This window comes from Cottoperca gobio, chromosome 16 (genome assembly GCF_900634415.1).
Source record: "Cottoperca gobio chromosome 16, fCotGob3.1, whole genome shotgun sequence".
Taxonomy (NCBI): domain Eukaryota; kingdom Metazoa; phylum Chordata; class Actinopteri; order Perciformes; family Bovichtidae; genus Cottoperca; species Cottoperca gobio.
This window is the reverse complement of record NC_041370.1, coordinates 8130697-8147931: the sequence shown is the minus strand read 5'-3', so window position 1 is coordinate 8147931 and position 17235 is coordinate 8130697. Positions and strand designations below refer to the sequence as shown.

The following is a 17235-nucleotide window of genomic DNA, read 5'->3' as shown; positions in this document are numbered from 1 at the left end:
TTTACTTGAGCAGCAGCTGATGCCGAGCAGCATCACATTCACTGTGAGTCTGTTTTCAGCATCTGTACTGCATCCGCTCTACTTCAAAGGATTATTGTATTTTTACTGTCAACAAACCAGAAATCTGAATCAGAAAGTATTGATATATGTACTAACATATATCAATACTTTCTGATTCATGCTGATATTATAATAATACATTTTATTTATAGCGTATTTCAAGACAGACGCTTTACACTACAAGTTTAATAATATTCTAGATTACTAAAAGCACAATACATTTCATCAAACAGCTCTAAAAAGGTGAGTTTTGAGTAACTCATTGTACATATTGTACATTTCCCTACTTTGTATGTGACTGTGCCTATTTGTTTCTAAATCCCAAGTCAAAAAAATATGTTTTTATTGTAAATGTTTTAAAGTAATTACCTAAAACAGCTGGACATTGTAGTTTGTTACTCAAACTGGTGCAAATTGTGCATTTGTTGGGGACCATTTTCAGCTGTGAATTAATGCACATTCCGGCCTCTATTGAATATTTACAGCAGCAGGATGTGGGATTGAGCCAAAATAAATTACAGTGTGTGTGTTCGTGGTAATGAAGGAGCATTTCACCCAGTGCGACAGTGTGGCTCATTTGTCTTTTTAATTAGTTTTTGGACAATAGAGTTCTTTTACCCAGAGCAACACAGACACTATTTGTTGCTAGAAAAATTCATTGTCGGTTTTGAAATTCTCATGGGATTTGTTGACAATAATCCTAACCCTTATCCATCAATGATCCGGGTTAGTGGAATTTATTCTTGGCACAGCGTCAGAGTCAGGAATGTCATACGAAGACAGACGTCAATAGTTTGTGTGTTTGCTTCTGTATGGAAGACTTCTCTGTCTTTGTTCTGTAAGTCACTCTTTATCATTGTCCACCACATTGATCTATTGGGCACAAACAGAATAATCACAGAGTTAGCAGCACATCTGAAGCTGATTGACATAACCATGATGGATACATTCAGCTGCAGCCATTAATGTGTTTCTATCAAAATGAATTTGTCAAACAGGCAGAGCTTTTAATAAAAGACGTGCACGTGGCAGACAAAAACCATCCCATACAGTACCAAAAAAATGAATAAAACACAGACACTGATGCACGCATGCTCACGCACACACCATAAATACATCCATGATGTTTGACATCTTAAAGCCCAGATGGCTTTCTTCCCCCCCCCCCAGGAAATAACATCGCTGACAAAAGCATTTCTGAGAGCCTTAACTCTGACATTTTGGAGGGACCCCAATTCACCACAACATCATAACTCATATGGTACATATTAAACTCTGTTGTTCAGTCTGTGAACTTTTCCATGAACCCTGAAGCTGATTCATCCATCCCTCGTTTGTAGCACATCAACCCCCGAACTCCCCGACGCATGAAAGATGGCCGTCCGGCCAGATGAGGGAGCTTCTTTCCATCGAAGCCCCTGCTCGTTCTCCAAAACCAATACAGACTCTGTGGCCTCCATCTCGCTTCTATTTAATCTCACTGGAGCAATGATCACAAACATCTGTAAGTGGGAGACTCTCTATCTGCTGTTCAGGAGAGCTATCAGGAGAAAAACAGTGCCTGACTCTTTCACCATCAGCAGGGACAATGCTGTGAACAGCTGGACCTTCAACCATGCGAGCACTGGAATGTAGAGTATGCCCAAGTGTGACTGAGAAAAGAGAAAATCTAAAGTTCTTGGCTCCAGTCGATGACCAGACTGAAACAAAAACGAGTGAACCTCAGCTGAAGCGTGTTTCAAGGTGATGAAAAGAAACTGACATGAAGTGTTTGTCAGCCAGTCATTTTAAAAATGTAATAAACCAAGTAAATAGAATGTTTTCCATGAAACAGAAAAGTACATTATATAAAAATATTATTTATTCATATTCATGATCATCAGGCGATGGAAAGGATTCCACCAACAGTTGATATAATTAACAAATACAGTCAGTATTTTAGCATTTATTTATTTATTTTCCATTGAATGGCACAAATTTAAAACAAGATAATAGAAAATAATAATGATAATAATAATAAAGAGGAAGAAAAGTTCAATTAACAGTTCCTTAATAGGCCAAGCAAGGGTTTAGATAAAAGAATGAAAGATTAATAAATACAATTTACAGAGAAAGATAAACCTTAGCAAGTTATAAACACAATAGCCACAAACATGTGTTTTCTTAGTTTTGTTCACAGGGGATTTAGAGTTTTACTCCCTTAAATATCTAATACAATGCTACTATAAATAATATTAGCCTGGTCCCAGAACTCTGAATTAGTTGGATTTTTCATATTGGATTTATTCACTTAGATTGTTAAAATGTAGTTTTTAAGGACCCACACATTACATGGCAAAACAAATAAATCCTAATTTAGTCATTTCTTATTTCCGAACATGAAGGTCTAAATACATTGCCAGGAATAAAGCATTTATTTGGCATAAAGTAATACAATTAAAACATATTGATTTAAAAACAATATACGTATAAAAAAAACCCAGCATCTGTGAAAATAATAACTGTTAGGTACGAGCAAAAGAAACACAAGCCTTCCCAGACAGAACACGGCTAACATGAACAGGACGTCAGCCTGAACGATGACATGAAGTTAAATGGAAATTCATTCTGATTATCAGGCTAAAATTATAGGGGTTTTCAAAAAACATGGATAAAAGCACGACTGGCAACATTTCTTTTGAAAAGTATGATTCTCTGCAGGTATTAACATAATGAGTGTGCCAGTCAAGAAGTGCTGGAAAGAAAACTGTAGGAGGAAGTGAAAGAAAAACAGTCCCATTAAACCATTTTTCTTAAGAACCAGGAGAACTGAACTGGTGCAAAAAATACTTTTGTGTGACGTTATCACCAGGCCTGATGAAGCCCGTGCAGCTCGTTATGATTCTAAAATATAAAAAGGATTCTTTTCCAGCAAATGTGTTGTCACGGATCTTGAGTCATAATTATATGACATTTTCAGCTCCTGTGATCACAAAAGTCCCGTCTTAGATACATTTCCTTATACACTGCGACATACAAAGAGAACAATAGAACAATTGGATAAAAGCATCATATTTTTCCACTTATTATGTCCTCGGCCATTACTGAATTCCAACAAGCAACAGTTCTACCTGTAGAAAACCCCAACACTAACCAGGTTATTTGTGACTGTTATTGGAAGAGCCCTGTACTTACGAGCCCACAGTAACCTTAAAGAGCGTGTCAACATCTGTTTTCGAGATACTGGCCAACAGATATCCTTCTAAATTTAAAACGGGATATTTACACAAAACTCAGTAGAAAGTGAGCGAATTGTTAAACAGAATTACACTCATTTTGTTATTTTAATCAATTAAGAGACACTTACAGCCTCGTAAAGCTTCACATCCACATGGTCTTCATTTCTGCAACACCCCTTGTTCATTGCACTGTGCAGGAAGGTGATTTATAACAAGGCTAACTGCTTGTGTTGGCCAAATTTCAGTCAAATTCATACATTTGTGCTTCTCTGTCACTGTAACAGGAAATAAGTACATTGCATTTCATTAGTTATGTTGAGTTGTTATTCATTTTTCATTTACAAATGGATGAGAAGAGAAACCCCTAAAGGCCGCAGCACTCAGGCAGGATGTTGAAACAGATACTCGACATAAGCTGCACTGACAATGCCCTCGAGACTCCTGGCAGGGCCGTGCAGGTCCGGGCAGCCTGTTTCCATGTCCGTGTAAAAGCTTTGATTCAACGCTGTGATAAATGCCTCAATTAACATTCCAGTCCATTAAGGCTTTGACGTTTTTACTTTATCCGGACATTTACAAAAAGCCTCGCTCGCGGGCAGCGATCTTTTTTGAAACATTGTCTCGCTTGTGAATTTGACAGAACACCTGCATTAAAAGCGCCCTGGTTTTAGTGTCCTGTGTGTTTTTACGGAGTGCTTTTAGGCTCCAGTAACGAAAGATAAAGATTTAACGAGAGGGGAGGTTTGCAGAGGAGTCACTGAAAGGTTTACTCACCGGTAGCTCTGTGAGCACCTTGCCAATGTTTTCAAGTGACTCACTGAAGCTCAAAATAGGTCAAGAGCAAAAAGGTTTAGGGCTACTTTAAAGGACACACAGACACACGTATGCACATACACACTCACACACATATGCATAATCATACACTCACAAATCTGCCTATCCACACGAACAGTAGGATCATTGTCAGTAGATTTATTAAGCAGCAGTGTCTGTGGTAGATTTGTGGTGAAGACTCAAAGAATCATGTTGTTTAATAAACCCTGAATCAGATTAAACATCAAGTTGCCAATACTGGTCCTTCTTTTCCTAGTTTCCTTTTTAGAGCAACTTGTGACAGTCCACCCACGCTCAAGGGGTTTTCAATATACTGCATAATTGTTGACTCCTCAAGATCACAAAAACAAAACTGTTGCTCGTTTCCAGGACAGAAAATTGTAGACAAAACATCTGTAATATGCAGTAAACAATATAAAATGCTGATGCTGCCTTGAACTGGGGTTGTGTTTACCATACCGTTTCAATTTAATACCGAGGCCTCTATACCACCTTCATTAACCAACGAGACCGTCGTCAAGAAGTACATTAGTGAGCACTTTTCTTGAGAGAATTACATTTGTTATGTATATTTTGTGGTTATGGCTGATACTGGGGCAGGATCAGCGAAGAAGAAGAACAAATTAGAGGAAGAATAAACTCATGGAAACACTACCTCTTTTGTCCACATGGGCCACAAAAATACTCAAAATGAAATTTTGCAAAAGTTAAAAGTTCACAAGTTGCAACATATGTTGATATTTCTAAAAATGTCAGAGTTGATAAAAGTTACTTTTAAAATGTCTATGTAAATGCAGAAGAAACAAAATCCTTTTTTTTTTTTAATTGTCAGTCACCTAGCAACAGTCTTCCCACGACTTCCACCACGCTAAAAACATTGTGAACTTGACTTTGCATGTCAGACAAAGTGGGGAAAAAAGGGTTTCATTGCACATTGCAATCATAAAAGGAAGAAAAGAAAAGATCTCGTAATTACAAGATCAGGATTTCTGTAACACATTTCCCAGCGTCTCATCCTGAGCCTAGGTTAGTGGCAATTAAAAGGCTTTTCTCATAATAATGAGATCCTGATGTCTCAATTATGATTGTTTTTTTCCCCCTTTCGTAAAATAAAATACACATTGCCTGGAATAGAGCTTCAAATATTATCATATGTGAGCTGGGCTGTCAAAAAAAAGTAACACAGAAAAAATATGTTACAAATACTGCTCAATATTAATACAATTCCATTACATACAGTCAGAAAGTGGAACCAGTGGACTTCACAGTTATGATTTGCCATCAATCCAACGTGAATTGATGCTGCAAACAGCTGTGGTAAGACTAAGAACATGGTGTACCTCAGCGCGATTGAATTTATTAGCACATCTTGAGAAGAGTCTCAGTGTCAGACGCTGGCTTGCATCTGGCTCTTAAAAACTCTGGGACTCTAAGAACAGGTGTACATGAACAGTATGAGTGCAATCCAAAACATTTCAAGGACTTGTCTGACAGTTGTGTTATCACAGTGCTCATGAATATAGACAGCATTGCCTTCTCCTGTTATTGTGACTCGCACTAAGCAGCTGACACGGAAAATCATTCTTACCAGTTAACTGTTCATTTCCCTTAGATTCTGATGTTGTTTGTAGTCCACTGAGCACGTTGGACAGCAAGTCACAAGTCATCCTCAAGTCTTCAAGTCTTCAAGTTAAGTCCCAAAAACCAGACAGTTAAAGGGATAGTTAAACATTTTGGAAAATACACTTATTTGCTTTCTGCCAGAGATTTACACGAGGAAAGAAGACTGATACCACTCCCATGTTAGAGGAAGCAGCCGGTTAGCTGCGGCCGATATGCCCGACTCAGTCTGCGGAGCCCTGAAGCGTCGCCCCTGCTCCTGTACTGAGGCCATCGCTTGTTTATTCAAAGTTTGATATTGAACGCGACGCGCGTCCAAATTGCACTAAAAACAACACCACGTCTCCTTGGGTCCCCTGCAATACAATCACAAAGTATGAAGTAGATCAGATGAATGGTTCTCGGGATATGCGAAGGACATACCCACAAACAGAAAGTCCTTGCTTTAAAGTTTCATATTTTGTTTGTTTTATCTGTATGGAAACAGAAGTGTAAAAACTGGGAGGTTTCAAACAAAGTGAGTTTGAATAAACAAAGGTGAATACTACACACTGGTATAAAACAAAGATGAGGGGGCAGGCTAAGGAAAGTAGGACAAACCAGGATGGCACGAGGGAACACCGAGCTCAACGCAGGGATAAACACAGAAGGAACAACCGCACCACAAAACATAGACAACGAACCAACAAGGAACAATGTGACACACAGGTACACAGACAACTAATCACAAGAACAGGACACAGCTGGAGGAGGCAGGCAGAGACTCAAGGGCAGCAGGGTGATTAGACAAATCAGGGCAGGGCAATCAAATCACAAAAGGCGGGAAAGCACACAAAGACAGGAAGTAAAGCGAGACATGACACAAGGTGAGTGTTCTTTACAAAGTAAAACAGGAAACAGACAAACTAAAAGCCAGGATCATGACAGTACCCATGGGTTTAAAACCATTAGGTTGTCAATCAAACTCATACAATGTTTGATAATTGTTTTGACCCAGTGTTTCATATTACTTTAACCCAAACTAAAATAAGGTCTACTTAAGCTATTCATATACTTGCGTATCACTAAAAAAGTTAAGGGATCACGATGGATATCTGTATCAAATGTCATTGCGATCTATCCAACAGTTGAGACATTTCAGTCTGGATCAAATGTGGTGGACAGACCAACACCGCAAGATATTGTACACATTAATCCATTAATGGAGAAAATAATTGGCAGATTAACTGTTTAATATCTGTTATTGCAGCCTTATAATAAACCGTAGTAGGGATTTAACTTGTCTCCTCCAACACAACTTTTTGTTTAGCTGTCAAGATCTAAACATTCAAAATGAAGTTTTTTACAGGTTAATCCAGTGCTGTGGTGAAAACAGCTAAATAAAGTGTTTACTGTATCAAAGGTAACAGAAACTAAAATGATTAATAGAGAAATATTCAATTCATGGTCGCCTGAGTCAATGTACAGTATCCAATACTGCAGAGGTTATTTGGTGACCTCTCATTAGCATGTGCTACCGTAATCTCCTTGACCATATGACGAGCACATCAATTATTGAGCCATTAATTATTGGCTCAAACAGATGTCAGTCAAGTGAGACGGACACTTCGACCCTGATGAATAACACAGAGCTATAAACACACAGTGTGTCTGACCGTCCGGCCATGAGCATTCATGTGTGAACACAGGTGTTATAAATTTCAAGGACAGGGAAATAGTAAATGGAGAGCTTCTATGACAATGACTGGCTCATATATCAACCTGTATGATGGTGTAAATACTTACACTGTTCCAGTTCACTTCAAGGAACCGAATAAGCATCCCAGTAAAAGACATTAGCACCTTTAATTTGGGTCATATGGAGGGAAAGTCTCTGTAAAAGGGTTGGAGATACCGGGTAAAAGATTCACTGATACTATGCAAGGTGGTGGTGGCTGGAAGATCACTATCTCTTAATACAACCTTCCTGGAGCCCTTCAGAGTGAAAGCTCAGCTTAGAGAGTGATTTTATCTTCTGCTCAGGCTTATTGAGCTTATTTCAGTCAGTTCAGTTGGTAGAGAGCTGCACTAAAGCTCTCAGAGTTCAGGCTTTTATTCCCTCTGGGGCCACCGATGCTGACTGTGTATGCTCATTTATCATACTCGTGGTGCTTTGGATAAAAGTGTTGTACTTACGTAAACTAGATATGCTGAATTAATTGGCGTTACATTTACTGTTCAATAAATCCAGGTAAAATTATGTTAATGCAAGTCTGATGATATTCTCTATTTTCTTATTGTCAACAAACTCCAGAAAAATATCTAAATAAGCAATGAATACTAACAAGTAGTGTGTGTGTGTGTGTGTGTGTGTGTGTGTGTGTGTGTGTGTGTGTGTGTGTGTGTGTGTGTGTGTGTGTGCGTGCGTGCGTGCGTGCGTGCGTGCGTGCGTGCGTGCGTGCGTGCGTGCGTGCGTATCCAAAGCCTGATGGACTGTGTTCCTCTGTGATAGCTCTATTGTGTCCAAACATTATTACAGTTTTTTGAATTGCTTACACAATTGTCACAGAATTTTGCTCGTTGTGTCACATCTCTGCACACAAAGTAAATACACAATACTCGGAGATAAACATCTCAGTGTCAAAATGAAACTTTGCAATCAAAACCTAACAATCCTTTTTGAAAATGACATTTTTTGGGGGGTTGGAGGTGCATTTTATGCCTCTATTTGATAATGAAAGTGGAGAGAGATAAGATATTCTTCGTCTTTGGCACAACAGTCCATACAGACAAACAAATATTGACATTTGTCAGAACTGAATTACTGAACACACTATATACAGAGTTGGTACAGTATTTAAAAGGGTGTTACAGAATTGCAAACAACGTGCAAAGCAGAAAATGTGTTTGTACTTCGGCAAACACATCAATGAACCACCTAGATACGCTGCGCTGGGTGACATCTTTCAATACCATGAACATGGGGACTGAAATCTCACATAGACCGTCCTGCTGCCAGAAATACTCACTAAGCCACCAAATGTGTATCAATCCACAGCTAAAAGTAGTCCCTATACAATTCACTCCTTTTTGAGTAAAGTTTGCTAGAAACTAAAACTAGTCTTTTAGCGGCTTGTATTTTGTTTGAAATTCGACCAAAACTATATAAAAACCAAATGAAATATTCAGTATTTCGCTTCCAAAAGAGTTTCTTCTCATCATATTGTGTGTGAAGATTCACAGTCATCCAGAAGGCTCATAATGTTAGCAGTGTGGAGGAGCTGCTAAAAAATATAATCAGAAAGCTGAAACATCGCATGGAATAGATGAAATAGGATGAATAGATTTTTTTTTGTACATTCTGCTAGTTTTTTTTTATCCACTTCCAACCAGAGACTAGACTGTCAGACTAGAGACTAGTTTCCATGGTATCTGCAATTACAGATGGACAAAACTCTGTTCAAGCACACACTCACTCATTTATATTTAGCAGGCGGAAAGATTCTCCACAAAGAGGAGCTGTTCAGTCGTATCACCTGACAATCTGCACCACCTATAAGCACCTGACAGTGTTAGCGCTTAGCTTGAATGACGGAAAACACAAAAGACACATTTTAAATGGGAAAGAGCTGCACAAATAGATTCAAGAATTCCGAGCAATTCTTTTTACAAACTCCCGAAAGCTGGAGAAAAGAAAAGCAAATGCAAATTTCGAGTCCAACTGCTTTTAATTTAGGCAGAACATCCTTTGTTTTACTCCCGTTTTTGCAGGTTTCATAGCCTCGTTTGCCAACGACTCGTAGCACAAAATACAGTGTGGATTGGGATCCTCTTCATCTCCAGTCCAAAAAGATCCAAATCTTATGTAGTCGCTGTGATATTTACTTTTCACTTTAGCGCTGGACTTTCCACGTTCAAGCCGAGTTTCAAAGCTTTCAGCCGGGTGGTGGTTACACGGCGAACCGCTCTCCTGGGACTCAGTAACGCACACAAAACCACTTGTAGCTGCTGAATCACCTGCACCAGGACGATGAACCTTCACTGTCGCGTCAGATTTTTGATTTAATGTTCGTTTAACTGACCCGGTCTACAGCCATCGATCCATCTTGACCGCGGCTCACATTGACCGCGCAGATCATTTATGACGTAAGAACGTAAAACGAACCTACGTAGCTACTCTACATATATGCTACACTCTAGTCTATATTAGTCATGTTTACAGTTTGAGAAACACTTTAAACTTATAATATATTCATTTCAAATGTGACATTTTATCCAATATACTCACGGACCACTAGCGGTCGCTCACGGACCACCAGTGGTCCGCGGACCACTCTTTGAGAAAGACTGCTCTATAGGAAAGTAAATGTACAGTTGCTGCAATTTTAACACTTGCACCACCTGCAGGCAAGGAGGCAATGCATTGTTGCTTTCTTCTCTCTCTTTGCTTGTGAGTTTTTACATTTGACACATTTGTTATTGGATATTAAATAGTGAAGTACGATACAATTAAACTTGCAGTTGTAAAACACCAAATGTGAGCTTTTACATTTTTTGGATTTCTTTTTATTTCCATGTCTAAACATGAACTGTCAAAGCATTTTCAAGAACTTAGAAAACTCTACATATATCCTGTACATACAGTCATCTGTCCAGAGCTAAATATTTGACCAAAAATAATGAATATGATTTAAAGACACCTACAACTTCATTGCAGACATTTAGCACCAAGAAAGTTGTTGATCTACATTGGTATGTTTCTTTATCTTTTATTCATTTGGCCCTTAGGTCCCTCATTCAACACTACCCCCCTGCCCTATTACTTTAATAAACAGGGCAAATAGAATAATTCACATTAAGAAATATGAAAAATATATTAAAATATGTCAAATAAAATGAAAATACGTGTGCAGTGTTTGAAATTAAGAGAATGTGCAAAACGTTGACCAAGGAGTATGTAAAAGTTCCCAGTATGCTATAAATATGTGCAATGTGCATTAATGTAAGGTATTGAGTAAGATGTGGAGTATTAACGTTAATGTAAAGTGTAGTGTCCATGGGGCAGGATAAGACTCCCTTTCAGTGGGTGTCCCGGACATTGCTGTCGTAGCATATCAAATATCAAAGCACAATATTTTAGAGTAGCCCACCATATCAATGCCTTGTTTCAAAATGTTATATTTATATGCACTACAACACCACATGACCTGTTTCAAGATGTCAAGATGTGAGCCACCGGAGAGCTGGGTGGATTAGATAAACATCTTTCACATAGTGATAAACCACAGACGCTTATGAGCCAGGGCTGCTGTGGTTTTGTCGCTGTGGTAACCGCTCCTTTTGCCCCTTCTTTAGCCTGCAGGTCGTACGTGGACGAAATATCTCACAGCCTGAAGCTCAGGAGTGAAAAGTTTGCAGAAGTGACCCTCTCCTCATCACTGGAACATTGCTCAACATAACATCACGAGGAACATAATGGAAATGTTTTCAGCCGGCCGAGTTATCCATCCTGTAATGAGGCTGTCACTGGTAACCCTGGGCCGTCACGGTGACAGCCAGGACAGGTGACGCATGCCGCCGGCTATGGAGATCACAGAGGGCCGTGACTTTCAGGAGGTCTAACCTTGGGTTTTGCCTCGACATTAATTAATTAAATGCATGCAGGCAAACAGCACTTTGATGTTTCCTGTCTGCTGGCATCTCTTTTAGATGACAGGTAAAGGTGGAAAAGGTTGTCATCTATCTTAAATGAGTAATAATTCATATAATTTTCACATTTCTGTTTTGCTATTCTCTATAATGAGCGGTGAAATTATTGACTTAGCAGCTCACAAAATCTTTTATATTTCTAAACACAAAGCAAAAGTTGTCTGGTGCACAGCACAGGAAATCATGCATTTTATATGTCTGGCAGCACCAACAGCACTGTGTTTGGAATAAGTAATATGTGGTAAGTGCAGTAAACACGCCACAGCAATGATTCACTTAGAACCACAGCTGTCATAAACATGGTCAATGGTTCATTTGATGACTGATTCCCCAGGACATGGTACCGGGTCCATTTCTCTCCATAATTTTCTTTTTCCCTGTCAATGTTGTTTCAATCAGTGCAAGAAATACATGCAAATACCAATCAGCAGGTCATCTTGAGTGCTTATGATCCTAATCCTGTTCTTTGATATATTAAGTTTCTTTCAATTTAAACAACCTTATACAAACTATAAGCAAGAACTAAACTGTGAACTATTTATAATTATTGTTGCAGGTATCTCTTAACTAATGCTGCATTGTCACTCTTGCAATTCGCCCAACTCAAGATTTGACATTCTACGTAGCTGGTGATGAAATATAATTGCTGTGAAAAGTGGAGATCAATCCAACAGGTCAACATTGTAATTGCAATGGCATCAGTTTTGTACGAGTGTGAATGAGGGATGTTATTTTCTGGGCTATTTTTGCAAACAGACATTTCTTTGCCAGAGATGGTTGAACTAATGGGAATATCGTATACAGTGCACTGCTGCCCCCACGTGGCAGTCAGAGTGAAATGCAGTTACAAGTATTGAACCGTACATGTATTTTTAAGCCAGTAATAAGGAGTAAAGCATACATGGTTCAAATAGTGTAGTGTAGTTTCCTTATATTTGTGGAGTATTTGTCAGGCCTGCAGGAAAACTGGCCAAACAGTGTTTTGTGAGTGTCTCAGTTAATTGATTAAACCAGGTGTGTTAATTTAGAAAAAGCACAGGTGCTTCTGATAACATTAACGACATCACTATTCAAGTGTACTAGTATACCACGAGAATCAGCCAACATGCAAACTAAAGCAGCTAAATCCATTTAAGTAATTATTTATTATGTACACCTGTGCATTTCCTACTGCGACGTGTCAAAAATGTCTTCCATTAAAAAAGGCTACATGAACTACACGACATTTATAAACAAATGTACATGGATACATGGTGTCCTGAATACATTTTATGTATATTTTAGCTATGAAAGAAACCATTAAAAATCCATTGAATACTCTATTTGGGGATTTCTTGACGTCAAATGTACAGTGGATGGATATGATAACGCACGTTCCCTGAAATGTAAACAAATATTTAATTCTGAGAGTGAAAGTGTCAAATGCATTTCTGTCCAACGCCTCGCTGTTTCACTCTGGAGTTTCAAATTCAATTTAGACAAAAGTAAGACCAGATATTCAGAGTTTAAACGTGTTGACACCCTCTAATATACCGTTGAAGGAAAAGTGTTTGCTATAAGTGAGCATTTATTCTCAGTGGCACATTTAAGCAGTGTTTTTGACTTCCACGTAAGAAGCTCTGCCAAAAAATGAGAAGGGCCAGATTTGGAAGTGAAACAATCACAAACAATTCTAGCTGTGACAGACAGCACTGAGTACAAATGTGATCAGTATTAACCACAGAGGTGGAGATATGTTACATGTGAACTTTGGTACAACTTGTTTACAGGCTAATGACCAAAAATGTCAAAACACGCACAAGAAAAGTTGTTGCCACTTTGATCTCTCCTTAGGCCGGCTGCAGATAGTTATATGCTTCCCCGGTTGAAAAATGGATTTTGTTGCCAGGAAATATGTTGAAAGGTCGGGTAACAGCTGCATTTGGTTAGAAGACTTTGATATCTTCAGACAAACAGAGATGGACGATGTTTGGGCTGGTGCAGAGTCTGAGGAGTGAACGTGTCCATGATATATCCATCAGCTTTAACATTCGACTAACAATGAGGTTCTTTCTGTTTGTCCATGGCCTCTCTCTTGTCCTGTCCTGTGCATGAGCACAAACGCTCTCCTGTTGCTGATTGGCTGGAATAGTGTAGCGTCCAAGCCCCTTTGTTTGTTTTTATTTCTATTTTCAGCCCACACACACACAGAAGGGACAGCGAGCTGACTGTGAGGAGATATTAGCTGAATTTGACTCGCTGACTGCACTTTTAAATGGGTCTTTTCAAAAGAAGAGGGCTTATACTCAACTTCTCCATGACAATTCAGGGAAATGGGGGGGAAGTCTTTGCTACTGCCTTCCAAAGGATGAACCACATTCTTTCACTGGGCAAAATGCACATTTCCAGGATCTGTTTGAGTGGTAGCACAGAGCCCTTGACAGTGGGAAAGATCAGGGGTTAGAGTTTCCCTCTGGAAAGATTGTAATCGAAAACTGTGGTCGGTATTCATTTTATGTCTGAACTTTTCATCAAAGGGTTGTTATGTTGACTCTCTGGACAAAGTGAGATGGGCAGCTCTTCCCACAAAGCAGCATGGGACATCGTGACTCATACGGTCCAACATTTGTTTTAAGCTTCTCTGGCAACACGAAGGTCCGCTGTGATGAAAGTAAAATGCCATTCGAAAAGTTTGCATCTCTGTGGTTAATGATGCTTGTCAACATGAATAAAGGGCACATTGTGGGAAAGTAGAGTACTACATTACTTATGCAATGTAGAAACAATGTCTGTAAATGTCATTAGTTATTTATTTGTAATCTTTGTGATCGTTCGCTCTTTCGCTCTCTCTCTCACACACATACACACTCTCTCTCACTCTCTCTCTCACACACACACACACACACACACACACACACACACACACACACACACACACACACACACACACACACACACACACTCTCTCTCTCTCTCTCTTTCTCTCTCTCACACACACTCTCTCTTTCTCTCTCTCACACACACACACACACTCTCTCGCTCTCTCTCTCTCTCTGTCTCTCACACTCTCTCTCACACACACACACACACTCTCTCTTTCTCTCTCTCTCACACACACACACACACACTCTCTCGCTCTCTCTCTGTCTCTCACACTCTCTCTCACACACACACACACACACACACACACACACACACACTCTCTCTCTCTCTCTCTCTCTCTCTCTCTCTCTCTCTCTCTCTCACACACATACACACACTCTCAAACACACACACACAGACAATCTCTCTCTCTCGCACGTGCACACACACATGCACACACGCACACGCGCACACACACTCTCTCTCTCTCTCTCTCTCTCTCTCTCTCTCTCTCTCTCTCACACACACACACACTCTCAAACACACACACACAGACAATCTCTCTCTCTCGCACGCGCACACACACATGCACACACACACGCGCACATGCGCGCACACACACACACACACACACACACACACACACACACACACACACACACACACACACACACACACACTCTCTGACGTGTGACTGGCAGGAAAAGAGGGGGAAGGTGCTGACCTTTGCCACTCCAGCCTGGGTAGGTTTGGGGAGATAAAGGGGAGCTGCTTTATGCTGCTCTGGTAGAGATCAGGAACCTCAGGGCTCTGAAGGATGTAAGAGAACATCAGTGGCAGGGAGTTCTGCGGGGCCAGAGTATGGCAGGGTACAGGTGGAGGGAGCTTTATACACTTCCTGAATTTGCTCTGTGGAAAGTTTAGGGAGATTTTCTGTGGGTCTGTACATTCTGTGGCCGATGTGTTCATGTGTGAGATGCTACATTTCTGTTTAGTCAGGACAATCTGGCCACATGGCTGCCGAGGAGAAACCAGGTGTTGGGATGTGGGCCTGTCGACAGAGTGTTGATGTTCAGGGGGTTTGTCTGTCCCTGCACACCTTCGGGCAGAATATGCGTACAATACGCTGGTCAGTGACATTGACGGGTTTCAGAATGTGTGAGGTTTAGAAGGGGCAGTGTGTACTGTTGGAGAGGGGGGCTTGACAACATGTATGTAAACTGGTACAAGTTAATGCTTTGTCAGAAACTGGTTGGTATGGTTTTGTGTATTTGTGTTTGGCTGGCAAGTGAACTGGTTTGCTGTCTGTGCATGTAGGTAACGGTAATGCTTTTTGTGTGTTTTGTAAAGGGTTGGGTTGGGTGGGCGGATGTGGGAATGTGCGAGTGAAGGTGTGTGTGTGTGTAGACGATTGAATGAGGTGGGTTGATTTTAGGTGTGTATGGGATTTTTCTTCCTAATTTCTCTTGTACTGGTGCTTTTTAAGTGAGATGTTATATTAACGGACATCAAAAGTTAAGGCCTCTTTCTCTTTGTGTGTTTGTTCTTTTGTGTGTGTGTGTGTGTCTACTGAATTTTGAAGTAATTCATGTTTGTTAAGGGTGTATAAATAAAACATTAAGAACAAACGCAATAGGGAGATTTAAACAAGTGAATAAGTGGCGTAGGCTGGGGTTTAGTCCGCCACTTACACAGAAGTAAAGCAACAATAACAAGAACTCTTAATCAACACAATAACCAAAATACAAGAAGTAAACAAAGAAATGAATACAATTAAGTAAGGAAATTAACTAAAGGACAAAACAGCAGTGCGTACAGAGCTCCTCCTAATAGGGCCAAACAACATGATGAAACACTAACCAGGCAGCTACCTTTGTTTTCAATGCAATGAGCACCTAAAACAAAATCTCATTCTCCATCATATTGGGGTGATGTCAACCATCTCAAAACCTGGACGAACCTCCATGACTATACACCACTAGAGATAAGAACATCTTTTTTTTTATAATTATGGTGAACTGACCCTTTAATACACAGCACTGTCCGTCTGTTCACGAGGGACATCATAAAGGCTGCCACGAGGAGAGGGAGACCATGAGTTTAATCAGTTATTGATCCCTGTGCCACTCAGCCTCACAACTCCTCTTTCTGACTCCTGACTCATGGCTCCAGTGGTGCTGGATGAAGAGGCTGTTAATGAGCTTGTAAGAACTATAATTGACAGGAGCAGGAGGTCTTTTCTGCACAGAGATTTGAGTCTTGGCCAAACATGTGATGAGTCTGGTTGAGAGTTCAGAGCACTCAGCTAGTGAGGTCTAGTCTGAGGATGTGGAGTGTGTGAAGTGTCAGCATGGAACACAGCCAAGACCTGAGAGAGGAGGCAGATGGTGGAAATACATGAGAAACATGGGACTTGGACTGACAACAGAGTTCGACCGAGAAAGTGGAAAATGTGTTTAATAGTAGGGCTGTAACGCTTTTTTTTTTAATGATCGATTAATTGCCAAACTCAACGATTTTACACATAAAGATCAGTTTAATCATCATGGCAAGAGCTGCTACTCAACCTTTGAATAACTGGGGGTGTAGACTTTGAAAGATGTGAGTCTTTTTAAATCCTAGGGACTAAAAGTGGGATTATCTCCGTCTCTCCAGCATTGACTTTGACAAGTTATTTAAAAATCCCCGTTTAATATATGCAATAATAGAAGTATTGGATAAATTGCAATGACATTTAGTACAAACTTTCATATTCCCTTAACTTCTCATCTAGCACCATCACCATGTCATTTGTTTCTGACAAAATAACTGCAAAACTAATGATATTTCTATCAGCCTCAACCAAAAATGTGTGCAAATGTAGTATGTTGACATGCTAAATTAAAAATGAACGCGGTCAAATTAACAGATAAACTTCAAGCATTTTAGCGTTTAGCTGAAAGCGTGCGCTGCGATTAAACACAGCTTCAGAGCA

At 39.9% G+C, this 17235-nt stretch overlaps 1 long non-coding RNA gene across 2 annotated transcripts; it reads right to left on the bottom strand.

Annotated features, from left to right (window-relative positions):
- Positions 1–275: 275 nt before the first annotated feature.
- On the bottom strand, positions 276–6463 carry LOC115021518 (uncharacterized). 2 transcript variants are annotated; one of them, XR_003833732.1, is made up of 3 exons: positions 6333–6463; positions 5701–6088; positions 276–933 (listed from the first exon to the last, which is right to left on the bottom strand). It is a non-coding gene; the product is annotated as an uncharacterized LOC115021518 (long non-coding RNA). The 2 variants fall into 2 exon arrangements; XR_003833731.1 differs by lacking the exon at positions 276–933 and having other exon boundaries at positions 4850–6088.
- Positions 6464–17235: the final 10772 nt, after the last annotated feature.